We start from the raw sequence: 24,468 nt of genomic DNA, 5'->3' as shown, positions 1-24,468 counted from the left end.
TAATCTGTCTGTAAACAATTTTTGTTAAAATTACTGTGTGTGATGCACAAAGTAGATGTCTTATTCGACCTTCCAAAACTATAGATCATTAACAAGAAATTTGTGGAGTGGTTGAAAAACGAGTTTTAATGACTCCAACCTAAGTGTATGTAAACTTCTGACTTCAACTGCAATAGAATAGTTTAGAACACAATATATACATATGAGATGAGTAATGCAATATATGTAAACATATTTAAGTGACTAAGATACTGTAGAAGATACTGCTCTCGTTGGCTGGCCCTCGCTTCATACTCGTCGCCAAACCCACTGGCTCCAGTCATCTACAAGTCTCTGCTAGGTAAAGCCCCGTCTTATCTCAGCAGGTATATCTCACTGGTCACCCTCAAAGTCAATTCTTCCTTTGGCCGCCTCTCCTTCCAGTTCTCTGCTGCCAATGACTGGAACGAACTGCAAACATCTCTGAAGCTGGAGACTCTTACCTCCCTCACGAGCTTTAAGCACCAGCTGTCAGAGCAGCTCACAGATCACTGCACCTGTACATAGCTCATCTGTAAATAGCCCATCCAATCTACCTCATGCCCATACTATATTATTTTATCTATCTTGCTCGTTTGCACCCCAGTATCTGTACTTACACATTCATCTTCTGCACACCCTACCATTCCAGTGTTTAATTGCTATATTGTAATTACTTCGCCACCATGGCCTATTTATTGCCTTACCTCTCTTATCCTACCTCATTTGCACATGCTGTTTACAGATTTTCTACTGTATTATTGATTGTATGGTTGTTATTCCATGTGTAACTCTCGTGTGTTGTTGTATGTGTCGAATTGCTTTGCTTTATCTTGGCCAGGTCGCAGTTGCAAATGAGAACTTGTTCTCAGCTAGCCTACCGGTTAAATAAAGGTGATCTCCCGGGTGGCGCAGTGGTCTAGGGCACTGCATCGCAGTGCTAGCTGCGCCACCAGAGTCTCTGGGTTCGCGCCCAGGCTGGGCTGGGTTCGCGCCCAGGCTCTGTCGCAGCCGGCCGCAACCGGGAAGCCGTGGGCGACGCACAATTGGCATAGCGTCGTCCGGGTTAGGAAGGGTTTGGCCGGTAGGGAGGGTTTGGCCGGTAGGGATATCCTTGTCTCAGTATGTAAAAAAAAATGTAATAAAATGTATGCACTCTACTGTAAGTCGCTCTGGATAGAGCGTCTGCTAAATGACTAAAATGTAAAATGTAAATAAAATAAAAATAAATAAATAAAGTATAGAAACATGTATAAAGGCTTTAAAGAGCATTCATAAAGTCTTCATAAACACTGCATATATGCTTCTCAAATAATTAACTAAGCTAAGTCATACTACACAAAGGATGACATTCGAGGTCCTTAGTATGTCTGGTGACTTGCAAAATAGTTGCATGAGATTGTATAGTTTATCTAAACTCAGCAAAAAAAGAAATGTCCTCTCACTGTCAACTGCGTTTATTTTCAGCAAACTTAACATGTGTAAATATTTGCATGGACATAACAAGATTCAACAACTGAGACATAAACTGAACAAGTTCCACAGACATGTGGACTAACAGAAATGGAATAATATGTCCCTGAACAGAGGGGGGGGGGTCAAAATCAAAAGTAAACAGTCGATATCTGGTGTGGCCACCAGCTGCATTAAGTACTGCAGTGCATCTTCTCCTCATGGACTGCATCCGATTCGTCAGGTCTTGCTGTGAGATAAAACCCCACTCTTCCACCAAGGCACCTGCAAGTTCCCTGACATTATTGGGGGGAATGGCCCTAGCCCTCACCCTCCAATCCAACAGGTCCCAGACAATTTATTGCCTTGGCCACATCTGCAGTCCTCATGCCTTCTTGCAGCATGCCTAAGGCACGTTCATCCAGGTGAGCAGGGACCCTGGGCATCTTATTTTTGGTTTTTCAGAGTCAGTAGTAAGGCCTCTTTAGTGTCCTAAGTTTTCATAATTGTGACATTAATTGCCTATCGTCTGTAAGCGTTAGTGTCTTAACAACCGTTCCACAGGTGCATGTTCATTAATTGTTTATGGTTCATTGAACAAGCATGGGAAACAGTGTTTTAACCCTTTACAATGAATATATGTGTAGTTATTTGGATTTTTACGAATGATCATTGAAAGACAGGGTCCTGAAAAAGGGATGTTTCTTTTTTTGCTGAGTTTATATTAATGTGAGATCAGGGTGTGATGATCACAATGGTGACGTCACAAAGAGCACACCATCCACTGTCTCAAACCCAGCTTCAATAAGTAGTGACATTCAGTAGGGACTCATCTAAATGAAGCACGTTCTCCTTGGCTTGGCTTTTTATAGACTGAACACACGAGAGGAAAGCAGCCAGTACAACACAGACTACTGCGATCTGTATTCAGCTTATGTTCCGGAGCAAAACCTTGCGGGTCTGAGTTAACTTAAAACGAATGGCAGCGAGAGAGAGAGAAAGAAAAAGAGCGAGAGAGAGAGAGAGAGACGGAGAGGAGAGAGAGAGAGAGAGAGAGAGACAGAGAGAGAAAGAAAGAGTGTGAGAGAGAGAGAGACAGAGAAGAGAGAGAAAGAAAGAGAGAGAGAGAGAGACAGAGAGAAAGAAAGAGAGAGAGAGAGAGACGGAGAGAGAAAGAAAGAGAGAGAGAGAGAGAGACGGAGAGGGAAAAAGAAAGAGAAGCACCCGGGAGATCACCTTTATTTAACCAGGTAGGCTAGCTGAGAACAAGTTCTCATTTGCAACTGCGACCTGGCCAAGATAAAGCAAAGCAATTCGACACATACAACAACACAGAGTTACACATGGAATAAACAAACATACAATCAATAATACAGTAGAAAATCTGTAAACAGCATGTGCAAATGAGGTAGGATAAGAGAGGTAAGGCAATAAATAGGCCATGGTGGCGAAGTAATTACAATATAGCAATTAAACACTGGAATGGTAGGGTGTGCAGAAGATGAATGTGTAAGTACAGATACTGGGGTGCAAACGAGCAAGATAGATAAATAAATATAGTATGGGCATGAGGTAGATTGGATGGGCTATTTACAGATGAGCTATGTACAGGTGCAGTGATCTGTGAGCTGCTCTGACAGCTGGTGCTTAAAGCTCGTGAGGGAGGTAAGAGTCTCCAGCTTCAGAGATGTTTGCAGTTCGTTCCAGTCATTGGCAGCAGAGAACTGGAAGGAGAGGCGGCCAAAGGAAGAATTGACTTTGAGGGTGACCAGTGAGATATACCTGCTGAGATAAGACGGGGCTTTACCTAGCAGAGACTTGTAGATGACCTGGAGCCAGTGGGTTTGGCGACGAGTATGAAGCGAGGGCCAGCCAACGAGAGCAGTATCTTCTACAGTATCTTAGTCACTTAATAATGTTTACATATATTGCATTACTCATCTCATATGTATATATTGTGTTCTAAACTATTCTATTGCAGTTGAAGTCAGAAGTTTACATACACTTAGGTTGGAGTCATTAAAACTCGTTTTTCAACCACTCCACAAATTTCTTGTTAATGATCTATAGTTTTGGAAGGTCGAATAAGACATCTACTTTGTGCATCACACAAGTAATTTTAACAAAAATTGTTTACAGACAGATTATTTCACTTATAATTCACTGTATCACAATTCCAGTGGGTCAGAAGTTTAAGCTTGGAAAATTCCAGAAAATTATTTAATGGCTTTAGAATCTTTTGACAGGCTAATTGACCAAATTTGAGTCAATTGGAGGTTGTACTTGTTGAAGTGTTTCAAGGCCTACCTTCAAACTCAGTGCCTCTTTGCTTGACATCATGGGAAAATCAAAAGAAATCAGCCAAGACCTCAGAAAAAAATGTTAGACCTCCACAAGTCTGGTTCATCCTTGGGAGCAATTTCTAAACGCCTGAAGGTACCACGTTTATCTGTACAAACAATAGTATGCAAGTATAAACATCATAGGACCATGCAGCTGTCATACCGCTCAGGAAGGAGATGCGTTCTGTCTCCTAGAGATCAACGTACTTTGGTGCGAAAAGTGCAAATCAATCCCAGAACAACAGCAAAGGACCTTGTGAAGATGCTGGAGGAAACAGGTACAAAAGTATCTATATCCACAGTAAAACGAGTCCTATATCGACATAACCTGAAAGGCCTCTCAGCAAGGAAGAAGCCAATGCTCCAAAACCGCCATAAAAAAGCCAAACTACGGTTTGCAACTTTGCACCATCGGACAAAGATCGCACTTTTTGGGAGAAATGTCCCTTGGTCTGATGTGAAACAAAAATAGAGAACTGTTTGGCCATAATGACATCTATTATGTTTGGAGGAAAAGGGGGAGGCTTGCAAGCCGAAGAACACCATCCCAACCATGAAGCACGGGGGTGGCAGCATCAGTTTTGTGGGTGCTTTGCTGCGCGAGGGACTGGTGCACTTCACAAAATAGATGGCATCATGAAGATAAAAAATTATGTGGATATATTTGAAGCAACATCTCAAGACATCAGTCAGGAAGTTAAAGCTAGTCGCAAATGAGTCTTCCAAATGGACAATGACCCCAAGCATACATTCCAAAGTTGTGGCAAATGGCTAAGGACAACAAAGTCAGGGTATTGAATGGCCATCACAAAGACCTGCCCTAAATCCTATAGAACATTTGTGGGCAGAACTGAAAAAGTGTGTGAGAGCAAGGAGGCCTACAAAACCTGACTCGGTTACACCAGCTCTGTCAGGAGGAATGGGCCAAAATTCACCCAACTTATTGTGGGAAGCTTGTGGAAGGCTACCCAAAACGTTTGAGCCAAGTTAAACAAATGAAAAGCAATGCTACCAAATACGAATTGAGTGTATGTAAACTTCTGACCCACTGGGAATGTAATGAAAGAAGTAAAAGCTGAAATAAATCATTCTCTCTACTATTATTCTGACATTTCACAGTCTTAAAATAAAGTGGTGATCCTAACTGACCTACGACAGGGAATTTTTACTCTGATTAAATGTCAGGAATTGTGGAAACTGAGTTTAAATGTATTTGGCTACGGTCTATGTAAACTTCCGACTTCAACTGTTTATCTTAGTCCGTTCCACTCTGACGTCGCTCGTCCATATATGTATATAGTCTTCATTCATTCCTACTTAGATTTGTATTTATTGGGTATATGTTGTGTAATTGTTAGATATTTATTGTTAAATATTACTGCACTGTCGGAGCTAGAAGCACAAGCAATATGCTACATCCGCAATAACATCTTCTAATCACATGTATGTGACCAATAAAATTAGATTTTTGTTAACCAATATAGTTCCCACGTTAAATTATCAGGATCTTTATTAAACTAGAATGTCAACTGGAATTGCTTTTCTAATGTAACAGAATTAAGAAAGTAAATACTTTTCTAATATTTTTCTATAGCTCAAATGGTTGGTACGTTGTCAAGGAGGGTGGTCACGTGTCTTGTGAGCAGAGGATCGCTGGTTGGAGCCCGGTATGGTGACAGGGACAATGAAGGAAGCTTTACTGTTAGCAGCACACTGACGTCCGTTTCATTATATCAATAATTGATGGTTCAACACGTTCTAATGAACCTGCAGTTATTTTTTACTACACTCTATCCCTCTATATTTGCCTATAGATTTGTTTCTTTATGCAACCATTGCAACCCCCTCAGGCGAAAACAAGCCAGCCTTTCATAAGAGTTTGGCTGGGGTTAGAAGCAACTTTCACGTATCTTTGGTTACTTGCTTCTTGATTTCTTTGTGAAACACACCCCCCTGCAACTAATAAACAACTAATCTGCAACTTGGTTGCAACTTTTCAAGTTTGTGCATCTAGTTGCAAGCAAAAAAATGTAATATATATATAAATAATATATATATTTTTTTTTTGCAAGCAGCAGCCAATCAAAACAAATTATTTTGTCACATGATTCATTCAAAGGTTCGGAATTCCGACCTAGTTATCATGTCAACACAGCTGGCACACTCAGTGCTGTGCAACCAGTGATCAAGGTTGACAGAAGAGACATTAGCACAATGATAAATGTATACACATTATTGGCATCATGGCTAGTCATGGTTTATGTACATGGTTTGGCAGTCAATACATAACATTTTCAAAGTCAAACTTTCCCTGACCAGTTTCAACTGAAATTGTCCACCATGAACTGTGCTAGCTAGTTTAATTTGGTGCTAGATTTGTTATCTCGTTGCTAGCTAGCTAGCTGTGTTGGTGTTTGCAATGTCATTTTGGCTAGCTAGCTAAATTGTACAGGCCACATTTTGTCTATATCTATGCTGTTACAATAACCAAGTGGTTGGATCAACGCAACTAGTGAAACCACGATGTAAAGCAGCAGATGACATGGGTGAGTTTAGAATTCTCTAACAATATCACTGAAGCAGCTTCAATTTGATTGGCTGTTGTGTGAAAGTTGTTTGGTGTTACTCCAGCCACTGCTGGTGTTCTGACAGTGGATGAATCGCCAAAGTATTTTCCTCGATTCCTCAAATCCGCTCTCCTCACCCTCCTTCTAAAAATGTCAGTAGGTACGCGAGGAATCGAGGAATATACTTTTGAGATTCACTCTGTGTGTCAGGCAATTGCCAGAGCTGAGAGCAGAGTCCCTCTTCAGCCCGTTGACCTCAGAGTAGCACTTCTAATGAGTGGTCCTTTGTGAGTGACCAGACATACGAGCACGCACACACACACACACACACCAGACGCAAATGGAACACTCAGGCTGGCCCAGCTATCTCAGGAGATCCCGCCTGATTGGACAGAGTGAAACAAATGGCTCCAGAAGGCAGAGTTGAAGGAGTGGCCTGCCCCTTCGTTCAGTATCATTAGAACACAGAATCATGGGAAGGAAGAGGCATGGGAAGGAAGAGTCATGAATGGGCTGTGTAAGGAGGGCTGAGTCATGAATTGGCTGTGTAAGGAGGGCTGAGTCATGAATTGGCTGTGTAAGGAGGGCTGAGTCATGAATTGGCTGTGTAAGGAGGGCTGAGTCATGAATGGGCTGTGTAAGGAGGGCTGAGTCATGAATGGGCTGTGTAGGGAAGGCTTGAGTCATGAAATTGGGGGGGGGGGGGGGGGCCTGTGTAGGGAAGGCGACAGGGCTGAGTCCATGGATGGGCTGTGTAGGGCAGGCTGAGTCATGGAATGGGCTGTGTAAGGGAAGGCTGAGTCATGGATGGGCTGTGTAAGGAAGGCTGAGTCGATGAGGAGTGGTGCTGTGTAAGGAAGGCTGAGGTGCTAATGAAATGTGGGCTGTGTAAGGAGGCTGAGTCATGAATGGGCTGTGTAAGGAAGGCTGAGTCCATGGATGGGCTGTGTAAGGAAGGCTGAAGTCATGGATGGGCTGTGTAAGGAAGGCTGAGTCATGGAATGGCTGTGTAAGGAAGGCTGAGTCATGGATGGGCTGTGTAAGGAAGGCTGAGTCATGGATGGGCTGTGTAAGGAAGGCTGAGTCATGGATGGGCTGTGTAGGAAAGGCTGTTTAGGGAAGTGTGACGCACTTAAGCGTAGTGGGTGCGGAGTCAGGCGCAGGAGGCAGAAAGTACTGAGTAGTGCTTTAATTAGGCACAGGGAAGAAATCGTGCGCACCAACATACACGGGCGCAAACAAACACGTTACCCAAAAACAGGACCAAACAGTACAGAGGGAAATCCCAAAACGAACAGAAAAGGGAAAAGGGATCGGTGGCAGCTAGTAGACCGGTGACGACTACCGCCGAGCACCGCCCGAACAGGAAGAGGAGCCACCTTCGGTAGGAGTTGTGACAGGAAGGCTGTAATACATACTATGTATTTTCTTTGAGTCTGGAGTGTTACGTCGATGGAAGGTAGAGTTTAGCCCAGCAGGGAAACCAACTGATAAAGAAACAGATTACACACATGAACCAACGAATGAACAAACACACACACACACACACACACACACACACACACACACACACACACACACACACACACACACACACACACACACATTGTGTTGTCCCTGATTGTAATAGTCTATTCGACAATCCCCAGGCGTACACATGTCCTGACAGGTTTTATAACTCTGTTAATTTAGCTGCTGCAGAAGTAAAGTGGCATTTGATACCTGGGCTGGACAGATGCTATAACACATTCTAACATCGAAGGTATTTCTGTGGCAGCAGTGGCTTCAACCAATCAACATTTGGTGTTGAAAGAGATCCTTTGTCTGGATGTAATGTATAAGAGTAGATTGTACTACCTACTGAGGTGTTCTATAATTATATTGGGAACTAAATGAATCTTGGATATCATAAGACGTTTAGACAATGCTTTTATAAGTTAGTATTCTCTGTAAAGGTGTATATGTATTTGTGTATGGGATGCTGTATTAAGGCATTTTGGCAAAACTCCAAAAGGCAATTTTGTGTTTCCTTTAAGCATTGAATCTAACAAGCTCTCACCAACAGGTTGGGCCAAACAGCATCGCTGCAAGGGATGGACGCATCAGAGAAGGAGACCACATTTTACAGGTAGGAAACCATTTAATTCTATGTTTCTCTCTCTCTCATCACTCTCGCTCTCTCTCATTTTTCTCTCGCCTTCTCTCCTCCCTCATCAGAGGTGACTTAAACCTATTTTATTTCACCTCCCTCTGCCATTGACTCCCAGCACAAGAACCCATTCATTTTTAATGGCGTCACAGTAAAAGGGAAGCTCACTCCCTCTGTGACAGTTAGCGATGAGGAAATGTCCCCCTGGCTGTTTTAGTTACCGACTCAGCATTCGACTGAGCTTTCTAAGCGCTGTAAGGTGCATTTAGGGATGCACCTCGTCCGGAAATATCCCCCACCCGCCTCTGGATAACACGACCGCGCACACACACATTCAGGCACGTACGTGTACACACACACACCCCTAGGGGAGACAGAGTTCCCTCCATCTTTTTACCCTTAGCTCCATCCCTGGGCCAGGGAGGGTCGGAAACCCTGGAGTAGGCTGGACACATGAAATTGTTAACAATGCTTAAAAAAAAAAAAAAACATACGCCATGGAGCCCAGTTTCATAATATTACCATATGTCCTAGCTGTTTGCCATAGTGTTGAAGTTAAGGCATTTTTCACCCTGCCAGCTCCAATTAGTTCTATTGAGCACCGTGGCACCAACTCGCCTTCCGAACTTTCTATTCCCAGCCCATTGTTCTACGTCACACTGCCTGCTTCACTATTGTTGGCAATGAGACCAGCCCACATTGAAACGTAAACAACAACAAAAAATGACTCATGGAACTCTGAGGATGTCCCGTTGTTTCCTATAGGGGAAATATAGCTATGTCTGTCTATTTCGCCAAATATCTCGCAATTTGTATATTTCGATTTTTTCAAATCGGACAGCATTTTAATCAGGATAATCTCCTCTTTCTAATTACATAAGGTTGGGCAGCGTACTCTGCTGTCATTGATCACTAGACAAAATAGTCAGAAGTTTTCATTTTTCTCCTACTTCCTCATTACGCAGACATAAGCATACTTGGCACCATCGAGGTGCGGATGTTTACTTTCTACACAAGTTGGTCTTTTTCAGTTTCGTCCTAAGAACAGATTGTAGTGGTAAAATAAAAAGGGATACATATTTTTGTGCCATTTAGGCGAAATTGAATTCTGAGCATCACTCCAGTCAGAAGAGGCTCTGCAAACGTTCGATACCATTCATTATGTATGGGCTCGCGCTAGTGTTCCAGCTTAGTCAATGTTATTTTGACATTTTGACTCATTCTATTGTGCAGCCTACCTGGAGGCTACTAGTACCCTCCTAGGAGAGTCTTCCAGTGGACATGTTAGAGGCCCAAACAACAGAGTCAGTGGAGCTGTCCTCTATTCTAAGGTTCAGGGAAAGTTGTGTACACAGAAAAGGGGGATGTTTTAAGGTGTAATATATAGAATATAGAAACCTATATAGAGGTTGGTGTTTTGGGAGGTAGGAATAGAATAAGGTCATATATTTGGAGGGAGAGGCAGATTGACAGCTCTTTGTAGAGAGAGTGGTGGTAATGGGAAGTAGGTAAAAACAGTGTGCTTTAGACAGAGCATTAATGGTTTTGGGAGGCAGAAGCTTGCTACAGTAAAGTGAGTGCGAATGCTATAGAGAGAGGAGAAATGCTTTTGGAGTTAAGGACAGAGGTAGACGATAATGTTTTTCAGAGAGTGGTCTGTTTTCAGTTAGTGTGTTCTCTGAACAACAGAGTGATGTGTTTCTGAATAGGGGTTATTGAGTGGGAGAGGGGAGAGAGACAGAGAGAGAGAGACAGAGACAGAGACAGACAACGAGAGAGAGGTGGGTACACAGTGCTGTAATTAAAGGAAGAGGATGGAGGAAGGGTAAGCACTGTTTGGTGAGACATACGGCCGGCGCTTGCTGCTTCCCTAATTTTCTGCCGCGCTGTGTGTGTTGTCCGTGTGTCTTCTGTGCAGTGCAGTACATGTGTTGTGTGTGTTGTCCGTGTGTGCAGTGCAGTACATGTGTTGTCCGTGTGTGCAGTGCAGTACATGTGTTGTGTGTGTTGTCCGTCTGTGCAGTGCAGTACATGTGTTGTGTGTGTTGTCCGTGTGTCTTCTGTGCAGTGCAGTACATGTGTTGTGTGTGTTGTCCGTCTGTGCAGTGCAGTACATGTGTTGTGTGTGTTGTCCGTCTGTGCAGTGCAGTACATGTGGTTGTGTGTGTTGTCCGTCTGTGCAGTGCAGTACATGTGTTTGTGATTGGTTGAGCTGCGAGGGGTTTGGGTTAGTGGTTGTGATCCAGGCCACCACCCCATCCCTCCACTATTCTCCCCCGCTGACAGGGCCATTACTCTGGGCAGAGGAAAGCGGACCCCCCCCCCCCGTCACGGCCCAGTTAATTGTGTGGGCGTCTGGATGTATAAATGTGCGCTGCTTCCGGATGCCGTTCTAGTGCAAACGGTCGGTCCATGGACTACTGTCCCATTCATAATCAATCAAAGCTTTTCCTGCCTGCCTGGCTGGCCTGCTATGGAATGCGGAGTAGACACAGACTGCAGATGCCAAGGAACCTTTAGCTTTATGCCAACCTGGCTGGCTCTTTCTACGGTGTTTGAGTGAGATTATAGAGGGACCTTTCCTTAGTGTGTGTGTGTGTGTGTCTGTGTGAATAACAGTGTGTGTTGTGTGTGTCTGTGTGAATAACAGTGTGTGTGTGTGTGTGTCTGTGTGAAATAACGTGTGTGTGTGTGTGTGTGTGTGTCTGTGTGAATAACAGTGTTGTGTGTGTGTGTGTCTGTGTGAATAACAGTGTGTGTGTGTGTGTGTGTGTCTGTGTGAATAACAGTGTGTGTGTGTGTGTGTGTGTCTGTGTGAATAACAGTGTGTGTGTGTGTGTGTGTTGTGTGTCTGTGTGAATAACAGTGTGTGTTGTGTGTCTGTGTGTGAATAACAGTGTGTGTGTGTGTGTATGTGTGAATAACAGTGTGTGTTGTGTGAATAACAGTGTGTGTGTGTTTGTCTGTGTGAATAACAGTGTGTGTGTGTGTGGTCTGTGTGAATAACAGTGTGTGTGTGTGTGTCTGTGTGAATAACAGTGTGTGTTGTGTGTCTGTGTGAATAACAGTGTGTGTGTGTGTGCTGTGTGAATAACAGTGTGTGTTGGGTTTCCCCAGATCAATGGGCAGGATGTGCAGGACAGAGAGAGGCTGTAGCGGTGCTCTCTAGTGAAGATACTAGGAATTCCTACTGCTGGTCGCCAGGCCCGAGATACAGGTGAGCTCACACACATACAAGATACAGATACAGTACAGTACAGGCCCGAGATACAGGTGAGCTCACACACACACAGATACAGTACAGTACAGGCCCGAGATACAGGTGAGCTCACACACACACAGATACAGTACAGTAGGACATTGTGTTACTGGTCACCAGACCAGAAATACAGGTGAGTTTACAGACAGTTTTACCCCAATATAAATGTTCTTACCTCAGTAAAGTTTTTAAACTCTCCCTTAACACAACCGTACTGAACACAGATAGGTCATACTGTAGTCTATAGGCCAATATCCCTTTAACACACCCGTACTGTAACACAGATAGGTCTATACTGTAGGTCCATAGGACCAATATCCCTTTAACACACCCGTACTGTATAACACAGATAGGTCTATACTATAGGTCCATAGGACCAATATCCCTTTAACACACCCGTACTGTAAACACAGATAGGCTATACTATAGGTCATAGGACCAATACCTTTAACACACCCGTACTGTAAACACAGAAGGTCTATACGATAGTCCATAGGACCAATATCCCTTTACACACCCGTACTGTAACACAGATAGGTCTATACTGTAGGTCCATAGGACCAATATCCCTTTAACACACCCGTACTGTAACACAGATAGGTCTATACTGTAGGTCCATAGGACCAATATCCCTTTAACACACCGTACTGTAAACACAGATAGGTCTATACTATAGGTCCATAGGACCAATATCCCTTTAACACACCCGTACTGTAAACACAGATAGGTCTATACTGTTAGGTCCATAGGACCAATATCCCTTTAACACACCCGTACTGTTAACACAGATAGGCCTATACTATAGGTCCATAGGACCAATATCCCTTTAACACACCCGTACTGTAAACACAGATAGGTCTATACTATAGGTCCATAGGACCAATATCCTTTAACACACCCGTACTGTAAACAAGATAGGCCTTATCTATAGGTCCATAGGACCAATATCCATTTAACACACCCGTACTGTAAACACAGATAGGTCTATACTGTAGGTCCATAGGACCAATATCCCTTTAACACACCCGTACTGTAAACACAGATAGGCCTATACTGTAGGTCCATAGGACCAATACCTTTCACACACGTACTGTAAACACAGATAGGTCTATACTGTAGGTCCATAGGACCATATCCCTTTAACACACCGTACTTAAACACAGATAGGTCTATACTGTAGGTCCATAGGACCAATATCCCTTTAACACACCCGTACTGTAAACACAGATAGGCCTATACTGTAGGTCCATAGGACAATATCCCTTTAACACACCCGTACTGTAAACACACGATAGACCTATACTGTAGGTCCATAGGACCAATATCCCTTTAACACACCCGTACTGTAAACACAATAGGCCTATACTGTAGGTCCATAGGACCAATATCCCTTTAACACACCCGTACTGTAACACAGATAGGCTATACTGTAGGTCCATAGGGCCAATATCCCTTTAACACACCCGTACTGTAAACACAGATAGGTCTATACTGTAGGTCCATAGGACAATATCCTTTAACACACCCGTACTGTAAACACAGATAGTCTATACTGTAGTCCATAGGACCAATATCCCTTTAACACACCCGTACTGTAAACACAGATGACCTATACTGTAGGTTCATAGGACCAATATCCCTTAACACACCCGTACTGTAAACACAGATAGGCCTATACTGTAGGTCCATAGCCAATATCCCTTTAACACCACCCGTACTGTAAACACAGATAGGCCTATACTGTAGGTCCATAGGCCAATATCCCTTTAACACACCCGTACTGTAAACACAGATAGGTCTATACTGTAGGTCCATAGGACCAATATCCCTTTAACACACCGTACTGTAAACACAGATAGGTCTTATACTGTAGGTCCATAGGACCAATATCCCTTTAACACACCCTACTGTAACACAGATAGGTTTATACTGTAGATCCATTGGACCAATATCCTTTAACCACACCCGTACTGTAAACCAGATAGACATACTGTAGGTCCAGAGACCATAATCCCTTTAACACAACCCGTACTGTAAACACAGATAGGCCTATACTATAGGTCCATAGACCAATATCCCTTTACACACCCGTACTGTAAACACAGATAGTCTTACTATTAGGTCCAATGGACCAATATCCTTAACACACCCGTACTGTACACAGATAGGTCTTACTGTAGTCCATAGGAAAAGTAGATCAGTCATTAGAGTTCTTTATCATGACATCCTGAGTTACACAACAGCCAAAACATAAATATACACTTGTGTTTCTTAGATGAAACACTGCAGGCTGTTATATGCTCCTGTATAGACATGGACACCACCTCACATCCTGTTTTATTTAATCGACTTCCAACGGTACGCCATAAAAACTAATGGCAGGCTAATATGCAGTGAGTTCAGGCCAGGCCATGGCGAATAGTGTGTGTGTGTGTTAGGGGTGTGAACGCTTTAAATGAAACTGGGATCTTAAAGTTAAGAAAATGTTATTTTTTTCTTCGTTTTTTACATAGATGCAGAAAGTAAACTGTAGGTCAGTTTCCTCAACAACTAAGATGTTAAAGCGAGAGGCTCATCTCCTCCGCTGTTTTGGTGCCTGCTACCACACTGTGAACGGCATGAAGAGCAAACCCATTCACATGCACAGATACTATGTGTGATTGTGTGAGAGCGAAGTTTACATCTCACTCATTTCAATTCCTAGCACAATGGTCACAGACCTTTTCTGAGTCGAGATCCTTTCTGAGTCGAGATCCTTTCTGAGTCGAGATCCCTTCTGAGTCGACCCTTTCTGAGTCAGATCCCTTTCTGAGTCGAGATCCTTCTGAGTCGAGATCCTTTCTGAGGTCGATCCCTTTCTGAGTCGAGATCCCTTTCTGAGTCGAAATGCAAGTCCAGATCTACCACTCTTCTAAATATGACTTAACAAACCTAAGGCTGTGCTACATTAACCAATTAAAAACAGTTATGTAGCAATGAGGTTTGTACAGTAAGCTATAGGCCCAATACTTATCACTGCATATTGACTATGCTTTAATTGCCCTGTCATTGTTGTTCTCTCAGACCATTAGGAAATTATATTTAAAAATAGTAGGTACATGATCAAACTGGTAATAGATCATTTGTTGTATTACTTGTGAGGCCCAGCAGAGTGGGCATAATAATTCGCTTTTTTCCATTTTACTGGACTGATGGCCTGCATCTGATGATCAGTCTGAGGGGAGGGAGCAGATGCCTCTACCATCTCTCTCTCCTCCCTCCGCTGAGAAAGGGACACAGTCTTCCAGCTGATGACGAAACTGACTTCGCACTGCATGATTTCTGCCTCATGCACCAACTTAAAGTTACACCTCTGACCAGAGGAAGTGAATATTCCTTGATATTAAAAGGAAACAAGCGCTAATAATAACAAGAAAGCAATGTTATGGAACACTTCCTGTACTCATTCATTACAGCTGCAGTGCTGGTTGTACTCATTCATTACAGCTGCAGTGCTGGTGTAACTCATTCATTACAGCTGCAGTGCTGTTGTACTCATTCATTACAGCTGCAGTGCTGGTTGTACTCATTATTCAGCTGCATGCTGGTTGTACTCATTCATTACAGCTGCAGTGCTGGTGTGTACTCATTCATTACAGCTGCCAGTGCTGGTTGTACTCATTCATTACAGCTGCAGTGCTGGTTGTACTCATTCATTACAGCTGCAGTGCTGGTTGTACTCATTCATTACAGCTGCACTGCTGGTTGTACTCATTCATTACAGCTGCACTGCTGGTTGTAGCGTGAGTGGAAGTAGGGAGAATACACATATGTGTTGACAGTGCTGAATAACAACTTAAACATGAACTTACTCATAAAAACAGCAGCTAATTTACTGTATTCATTGAATCTCTCTAGTCATGTTTTTTAAAGTTTTTAAATCTCACAGTATCAACTTTCGAGGCTTTCGAGGCTCAAGGAAAAGGTGCAGACACGGTGATCTGAGCTATCTGATTGGCCAGTGGTAGGCCAATAGGTGCACTTGATTTGCTCTCTGGGCCTGCCGGGTATGCAGAGTTCTACCTTCAGACACATGAAATGGTTCAAAATGGGAACACTGCCTTCCCTGCGCTAGGGCTGCTGAATCAAGTGCACCTACAGCCAACAGGGCGAAAGGAAAAATGAAATAAGAACGCAAGGCTTTACCTTTGTTGTTTTTTTACACACATCTTTGGTAATCGACTAGGAATACCCTCGCGATCGACTGGCTGTTCTAGCCTATTCATTGGTTTTCTGCTTTACTGAAGTTGCAAGATACAGCTTTTGATTGCCGATAGATATGCCTAGTGCCTGATGGCCAACCTACCTAATTGTTTTAATGGAAAATCCACAAACAATGGCAGTTTAAATGTTAAGAAAATGTTTCCATTTGTCACATCCCTAGTGTGTGTGTGCGCACCACTGAGAACGGCGGATGAGCCATGAGCCAAAATGGACTCTTCCTTCCCCTTTTAGTAATTAAATAAGTCTCTCACAGTCTAAAGTCCTGGCTTCAACGTATCCCATTTAGTTTGACACAAGCAGACAAAGAGATCATGAAGAACACTGAGGCCACAACAAGCTGGCCAATCAAGAGTAACAACCAGCTGGCCATTCAAGAGCCACAACAAGCTGGCCATTCAAGAGCCATAACAAGCTGGGCACTCAAGAACCACAACAAGCTGGCCATTCAAGAGCCACAACAAGCTGGCCATTGAAGAGCTACAACAAGCTGGCCATTCAAGAACCATAACAAGCTGGCCATTCAAGAACCACAACAAAACACACCTCATGAATATCTGGCTTTATGAAACTGTTGATAGATCATGTATGAAGGTCATGAAGCCTGACCACTATGTGTATGTATTGACTCTATCAACAGCTTCATAAAGCAAGATATTAATGTCTTGTTGTGGCTCTTGAATGGCCAGCTAGATGGTGTAAGGGTTTCTCATGTTCCTGTTTAAATCATCTCTCTCTCTTTCTCTCTATCTCTCTATCTCTCTAGCTGGAGGAAGCGTGGTTGGATGATGAACACAGTGAATTCCTGGAGCAACTGAAGATGGAAATGTTGGAAGAGCAACAGAGAGAAGAGATGGAGCTAGAGGCACTTCAGGAGAAGGTGAGACCACACTGCCGCAGGGACAGGCCAAAGAGTTTATCACAATTAGTTGTACACTCTCCCACACATAGCACATACCTGTAAAGCTCATCACCAAAGCGACACACCAAAGAGTTTATGTACTGTAAAAATGACTTTAGGGTCTCTATGGTCCACCCTCAGACTCTTTGAAAAACCTGTGAAAATATGTGATACCCTTGGAAAAATTGTGTGTTTTTATTGAGAGATTAGCAGGCTGTGAATGGGTAGATATGGAAGTTCAAAGATGGAAAAGCTATTGGGGAAGAAGTGGCACCATAGTGGTACAGAACTCCACAAGAATGGAGGGAATCCCAGTGGAGAACCGTAGTGGTACAGAACTCCACAAGAATGGAGGGAATCCCAGTGGAAAACCGTGTTGTACAGAACTCCACAAGAATGGAGGAAATCCCAGTGGAAAACCGTAGTGGTACAGAACTCCACAAGAATGGAGGAAATCCCAGTGGAGAAACCCAAAGCACTGACTTAGAAGGTCAGAACTATTTCAGACGTTCGAAATTTCAGAAACTACACTCGAGGGGGGGGGGGAGTGCTGTAATAATACTAAAGCCCTTTGTGGGGGAAAAACTCATTCTGATTGGCTTGGCTTGGCTACCCAATGGTTGCATGTGGTGTTTATATTTTTGTTCAGTATAGTTATGAATCTTATTCAAGATTTGTACCTATTTCTTTACATTGGGGGTAATTTCAGTACTGATTATATAATTTTTTCTTTATTACAGGCCAAAGGAGAAGAGGATGACATCACTGCCACCTGTTCCTCCAGAACTCAGGACAGCGGGCTGGGGATGTCGTTAAGGAACAGCATCGACGCCCCCGACCACAACGCCCTCCTAACCCACATCCAACGGAGACTCTCCCAGTGTCTGAGGGACAGACAGAACTGTTCCACGCGTCTGGACGAAGAGGAGGAGGAGGAAGAAGAGGAGGTTGTTGCAGAGGATGGCGATCGGTTCCAGCAGCTCCTGGAGCTGAAGTGTCAGATCCGTAACAGCGGGGAGTACGACCTGATCTATAGCAGACGCAGCACTATAGAGTGTAGGCTGGGAGAGCCGGCCGGTGGCGTGCAGCGTGAGCTCCGCATGCTCAACGACGAGCTCCGTAGCATCGAGCTAGAGTGCCAGAACATCATGCAGGCACACAAGCTCGGCAAGGGGCCGGTGGGGTCCCAGTGGGACCAGGGGCAGCAAGTGTTTCCCCAAATTGTCTGCCCCACACCCAAGGACCAAAGCTCCCACCTGGGGTGCAATGACTCACCTAGAAGAAGCAAGCTGGTGGACATCAGCGAGTGTCCGGAGAAGCCGGAGAAGTCAGACAAGGACAGCTCGAGTGCCTACAACACTGCAGAGAGCTCACGCAGCACGCCGCTGGCAATGGACCGCTCCCCTGAGCACTCCCTTCAGAGGAGGATGGTGACCATCACCAACCAGAGGAACCTCCGCAGCAGCATGGCCAGCCTCCACACTACAGCCAGCCCCAGCCCCAAACACCGGCCCCTCCACTGGGCCCCCATCCCAGGCAAGGCCAGCAGCCCCGACCACAGCCTTTACCCCTCCGAGTCGGACAAGGTGGCCCCTGCAGACAACGAAAGGAGTGGGTTGGGGAACTGGAAGGTGAAGCCTCAGCCTCCTCCCAGGGCCTCCCAGATCCCTTACCTATCCCCGTCCCATGACTCCCAGCACCGCCAGCCCAACGCCAACATCCCGGCCCACGCTCGCCACTACCAGAGCTACATGCAGTTGATTCAGCAGCGCTCGGCTGCGGAGTACGCCCAGAGCCAGCTGAGCCTGCTCAGTGGAGTCAAGGAGCCCCAGCTGAGCCCCGCCATCGAGCCTAAGATGGAATGGAAGGTGAAGATCCGTTCGGACGGCACGCGCTACATCACCAAGAGACCCATTAGGGACAAGATCCTGCGGGAACGCGCCCTGAAGATCAAAGAGGAGCGTAGCGGAGGGATGACCACCGACGACGACGCTATGTCCGAGATGAAGATGGGGCGGTACTGGAGTAAAGAGGAAAGGAAGCAGCATCTGGTCAGGGCTAAAGAACAGCGGAGGAGACGGGAGTTCATGCAGCGCAGCCGACTGGAGAGCCTGAGGGAGAGTCCTCAGAGCAGCAGCGAAGGACGCAAGGAGGTCAGCATCATTGAACTGAGCCACAGGAAGATGATGAAGAAGCGCAACAAGAAGATCCTGGACAACTGGATGACCATTCAGGAACTGATGACTCACGGGGCCAAGGCCCCTGATGACCCCAGGGCCAAAGTACATAAGGCCTTCCTGTCGGTCACCACTGTATAATATACAACTAACACATAACAATCTATAGCAGTGTTTCTTAACCGTATTCATACCAGGAACCAGCAAGCTATGGCCCTACCCCGGTGAGCAACATCCCAGGGACCGGTGCTGGTCTCCGGACCGGAATTTGAGGAACACTGATCTACAGTACCCCATGTGGTATTATATACTTGCCTCGTTCAATGTGGCGTTTTTATGAGGGCGATAGGAATATTTTTCACAACTTTGTTACCCGAAAAATAGCATTTTCTAAAGAATTTTAACCAATGGTTTCCATGGCATTTAAAAAATCAGTTTTTCATTATTTCACTCTGTTCCAGAAACACTTTTGTATGAGATTACTGAGCAATTATTTTTCTTAGTTCATCCTGTAAATGTAATTACCTGCATAGTGTTCAATTATTTTCATATTTCTGTTCTGTTATACAGTGATTCCAACCCAGACAGGTCAGAATATTTGTATGTACTCCCTCAGGGGGAGAGGCGTTCAATTGAATGTACAGTACAGAAATCCTACTTCTTGCAGGTCTAGATTTGATAAACCAGCCATTTCATTTGTCCTTAAAGGGACACTTCGGGATTTTGGTATGAAGGAAGTTAGAGGTAAGTTTCGCGAGCCAATGCTAACTAGCGTTAGCGCAATGACTGGAAGTCTATGGGTATCAGCTAGCATGCTAGCAGATTGGGCTCCCGAGTGGCGCTCCCGATGGCTCTAGCATCTCAGTGCTAGAGGCATCACTACATACCCTGGTTCGATTCAAAGGCTGTATCACACCTGGGAGTCCCATAGGGCGGAGAACAATTGGCCCAGCGTCATCCGGTTTAGGGTTTGGCCGGGGTAGGCCATCATTGTAAATAAGAATTTGCTCTAAACTGACTTGCCTGATTAAATAAAAAAATGAAAAATAAAAGATTCCCATAGACTTAGTCATTGCGCAATTAACAACTTCCTTCAAACTGCACGCAGAGACATAAAAATGGTATTCACAAGTTCATCTGACTCTGGGGAAGTAGATAAAGTGCCTCTGCCAAAATCCGAAGTATCCCTTTAAAGGTCATGAACAGTCAAAATAATGTTTTTCATGAAATTGGATAATATTTGGATGAAACTAGATCGAAGTATGAAAAATGACTGGTTCTTCTACATTGGTAAAGTTTGATCATAGAGTCACTGGTCCCCCCCATGTCAAAAACGTGGATTCAGGAGGTGGGATTATTAAGGGGATAGGGTGACATCACTCTAACTCTCTCATTTTACTACACCAATGGTAACATGATATTCTCTTACCTAATTTAAATAAGTTCCGCCTTGTAACCAACATCGGAGAAGGTGTGTTTGCAGAAGGGCATGGTTTTTATAGTTAGATAGCTACTCTACTAGTGACAACATATGAGTGTAGGGTGTCAGCAAATACAATTAAAAGTTTACCCTTTCATCTAGAATGGCAAAGATACTTACAGTTGAAGTCGGAAGTTTACATACAGCTTAGGCAAATACATTTAAACTCAGTTTTTCACAATTCCTGACATTTAATCCTCGTAAAAATCCTCTATCTTAGGTCAGTTAGGAGCACCACTTTATTTTAAGAATGTGAAATGCCAGAATAATAGTAGAGAAAATTATTTATTTCAGCTTTTATTTCTTTCATCACATTCCCAGTGGGTCAGAAGTTTATATACACTCAATTAGTATTTGGTAGCATTGCCTTTAAATTGTTTAACTTGGGTCAAACATTTTGGGTAGCCTTCCACAAGCTTCCCACAATAAGTTGGGTGAATTTTGGCCCATTCCTCCTGACAAAGCTGGTGTAACCGAGTCAGGTTTGTAGGCCTCCTTGCTCGCACACGCTTTTTCAGTTCTGCCCACAGATTTTCTATGGGATTGAGGCCAGGGCTTTGTGATGGCCAGTCAGGAAGTTAAAGCTTGGTCGCAAATGGGTCTTCCAAATGGACAATGACCCCAAGCATACTACCAAAGTTGTGGCAAAATGGTACCTTGACTTTTTTGTCCTTAACTCATTTTGCTACAACTTTGGAAGTATGCTTAGGGTCATTGTCCATTTGGAAGACCTATTTGCAACAAAGCTTTAACTTCCTGACTTATGTCTTGAGATGTTGCTTCAATATATCCGCATCATTTTTATTCTTCACGATGCCATCTATTTTGTGAAGTGCACCAGTCCCTCCTGCAGCAAAGCACCCCCACAACATGATGCTGCCACTCTAGTGCTTCATGGTTGGGATGGTGTTCTTTGGCTTGCAAGCCTCCCCCTTTTTCCTCCAAACATAACAATGGTCATTATGGCCAAACAGTTCTATTTTTGTTTCATCAGACCAGAGGACATTTCTCCAAAAAGTACGATCTTTGTCCCCATGTGCAGTTGCAAACCGTAGTCTGGCTTTTTTATGGCGGTTTTGGAGCTGGGGCTTCTTCCTTGCTGAGTGGCCTTTCAGGTTATGACGATATAGGACTTGTTTTACTGTGGATATAGATCATTTTGTACCTGTTTCCTCCAAGATCTTCACAAGGTCCTTTGCTGTTGTTCTGGGATTGATTTGCACTTTTCGCACCAAAGTACGTTGTTCTCTAGGAGACAGAATGCATCTCCTTCCTGAGCGGTATGACTGCTGCGTGGTCCCATGGTGTTTATACTTGCGTACTATTGTTTGTACAGATGAACGTGGTACCTTCAGGCGTTTGGTTCGTACTTTTGATCAATTTCCAGACTTGTGGAGGTCTACAATTTTTTTCCTGAGGTCTTGGCTGATTTCTTTTGATTTTCCCATGATGTCAAGCAAAGAGGCACTGAGTTTGAAGGTAGGCCTTGAAATACATCCACAGGTACACCTCCATTTGACTCAAATGATGTCAATTAGCCTATCAGAAGCTTCTAAAGCCATGACAGAGGCACAGTCAACTTAGTGTATGTAAACTTATGACTCACTGGAATTGTGATACAGTGAATTATAAGTGAAATAATCTGTCAGTAAACAGCTGTTGGAAAAATTACTTGTGTCATGCACAAAGTAGATTTCCTATCCGACTTGCCAAAACTATAGTTTGTTATCAAGAAATTTGTGGAGTGGTTGAAATACTAGTCTTCATGACTCCAGCCTAAGTGTATGTAAACGTCCGACTTCAACTGTATATGTCTAGGTTTTCAGCCAGCATGGAACAAAGAGGGAGGGGCGGGAGAAGGGTCGTTCAAAACTCCGATGCAGTTGTCATGTCAACACATCCGTCAGTACTGCTGTGAACCGCATCACAAGAGACATGCCAAACGGGAAATTTATTTTAAAAAGATTGACATCATTGATGCAAGTTCAGTGTTGTTTGAGTTGCTTTGTGAATCACCAAATTAGCTTGAGATGATTTTACAGCAACGCTGCTCACTGCATCCAAGTTGCTTGACATTTCAAAGAGATACCAGTCAAGGCGAGCTCATCAATATAAGCTTCCCGCCTTCTCAGCCTGTTTTTTTTAAACATTCTGGTAGTTTGCCATGAGAGAAAAAGTTTCTAAATTTTCGAGCATTTCTATCCAAAACAGATATTAGGGGTGATATTTTAGTCACTCAAAACGCTATTTTAGATGTGAATCAGAATGACTGTTCGAGACCTTTAAGATGTGAACACTTATTTGAAAATCCAAATGCCTAATGTTTAAGTTTTAATGTCCAGGACTTTCTGCTGATTCCACACACACATACAACTAAAAGTACAAACATTGATATACCAAATAATGACACATTTCTTCATAACAAGATAGTAAAGAGAGAACTTGGATTGAATGCTTACATTTTCTACATGCATAAAAGGGACCAATGTTGATATGATACTTTTATAGCCAAATCAAGAATGTATCAAAAAAACTGTGGAACATTTGCATTTCCCTTTGCAACCATTTGAATTGCAAAGGGTTATTTTATCTCAAGAGGCATTGAAGACAAGCTGTCTGGCTTGACAAGCTGTCTGCATCAGGAGTTCCAATATAGTACTGGTACACCCTCTCTTCATAAGATTTAGCATATTTATGTTCACATTATCCTTTATTTTTCCGTATTGTACAATGTTAAAGTTTCTCAACATAACCTAAACAGTTTCCAATTAAATTCAAAACATTTGTTATGTACTGACTATTGTTCTCTGGTGCTGCTCAAAGTTGAGGTCAAGATTCATCTTAAAATAAGTTAAGAGTACTATGTTTTAACAATGGCGGATCGTTGAGGAGCACACACACACTCTGTACCCTTGTACTTACTAGTTATGGATTGGATGACTGCCGGTGTGCAGGACTCATAACTTGGCAGTACATTTCCCAATTGTGAAATCAGGTTTCCATACACAATAACTACACACATTCCAGTCTGGTTCAGTGTACTACATAAAACGTACTTGTTGCAAACGTCTCATTTTCAGTTAAAATATTGTAAATTTGAACTTTGAAACCAACTCCTGTATTTGTTTTATGTCAATGGTCTTATTTCGAGTAATATGTAGTTAGCACACTTGTAGCCAGGTAAACGTGTGGTATAATTGTGATCATTGCAAAATGAAATGAGAATAAATTATTGCTTTGTTTTTCTTTAGGAAACCCCTGCAGCACTGTGTTGACTCTGTCCTTCAGTCTAGTTTTCTATTCACAAGACACCATATTGCTTCTAACCTAATTATGCTGTTAAAGGGCTGCCCCTTTACCTTTGTGGCAAATTTGCTGCAAACTAAATAGTGTGCCACAAAATGTTGCCAAAAGTTTGCAAACGTTTGCCACTAGTGGTGAATCTGCAGCAAACCTTTGGCACAATAATATTTATTGCCACTAGGGGCAAACCGTTCACCAGAGTTTTTTTTTGATGACCAATCAGGGGGATTAGAAATATCTGTTGGAAAATGGAAACCAATCTGTCTAGCTAGCTACCTACCTACCAAAGGTGTCCGGTGAGTGTCTAACTTATTAATTCAACTTCCTAATAAACTTTAACATTTTATTTGCTAAATGAATCCTAGTTAGCAATGTCATGTTTTATGGGATAGAGTGAAACATATTTTGTTGATACCAGTTTCAATCTGTCAGCACCACTGACTGACTGGCTAGCACTTAACTAGATAACGTTAGCTATCAATTTTTTTGCACAATTCATGTGATATGTAGCTAGATAGATAACTAATGATTTGCATTTTAATTTTTTTTTTTTTTTAAAT

At 43.3% G+C, this 24,468-nt stretch overlaps 1 pseudogene; it reads left to right on the top strand.

Moving 5' to 3' along the window:
* Window positions 1-23,868, top strand: part of LOC111961056 (PDZ domain-containing RING finger protein 4-like) — a 27,575-nt pseudogene extending 3,707 nt beyond the window's left edge.
* The last annotated feature ends 600 nt before the right edge of the window (window positions 23,869-24,468 follow it).

Source organism: Salvelinus sp. IW2-2015, linkage group LG4q.1:29, assembly GCF_002910315.2.
Source record: "Salvelinus sp. IW2-2015 linkage group LG4q.1:29, ASM291031v2, whole genome shotgun sequence".
NCBI classification, from domain to species: Eukaryota; Metazoa; Chordata; class Actinopteri; order Salmoniformes; family Salmonidae; genus Salvelinus; species Salvelinus sp. IW2-2015.
Note: the sequence above shows the minus strand (reverse complement) of the source record. Positions and strands in the feature narration are given on the sequence as shown.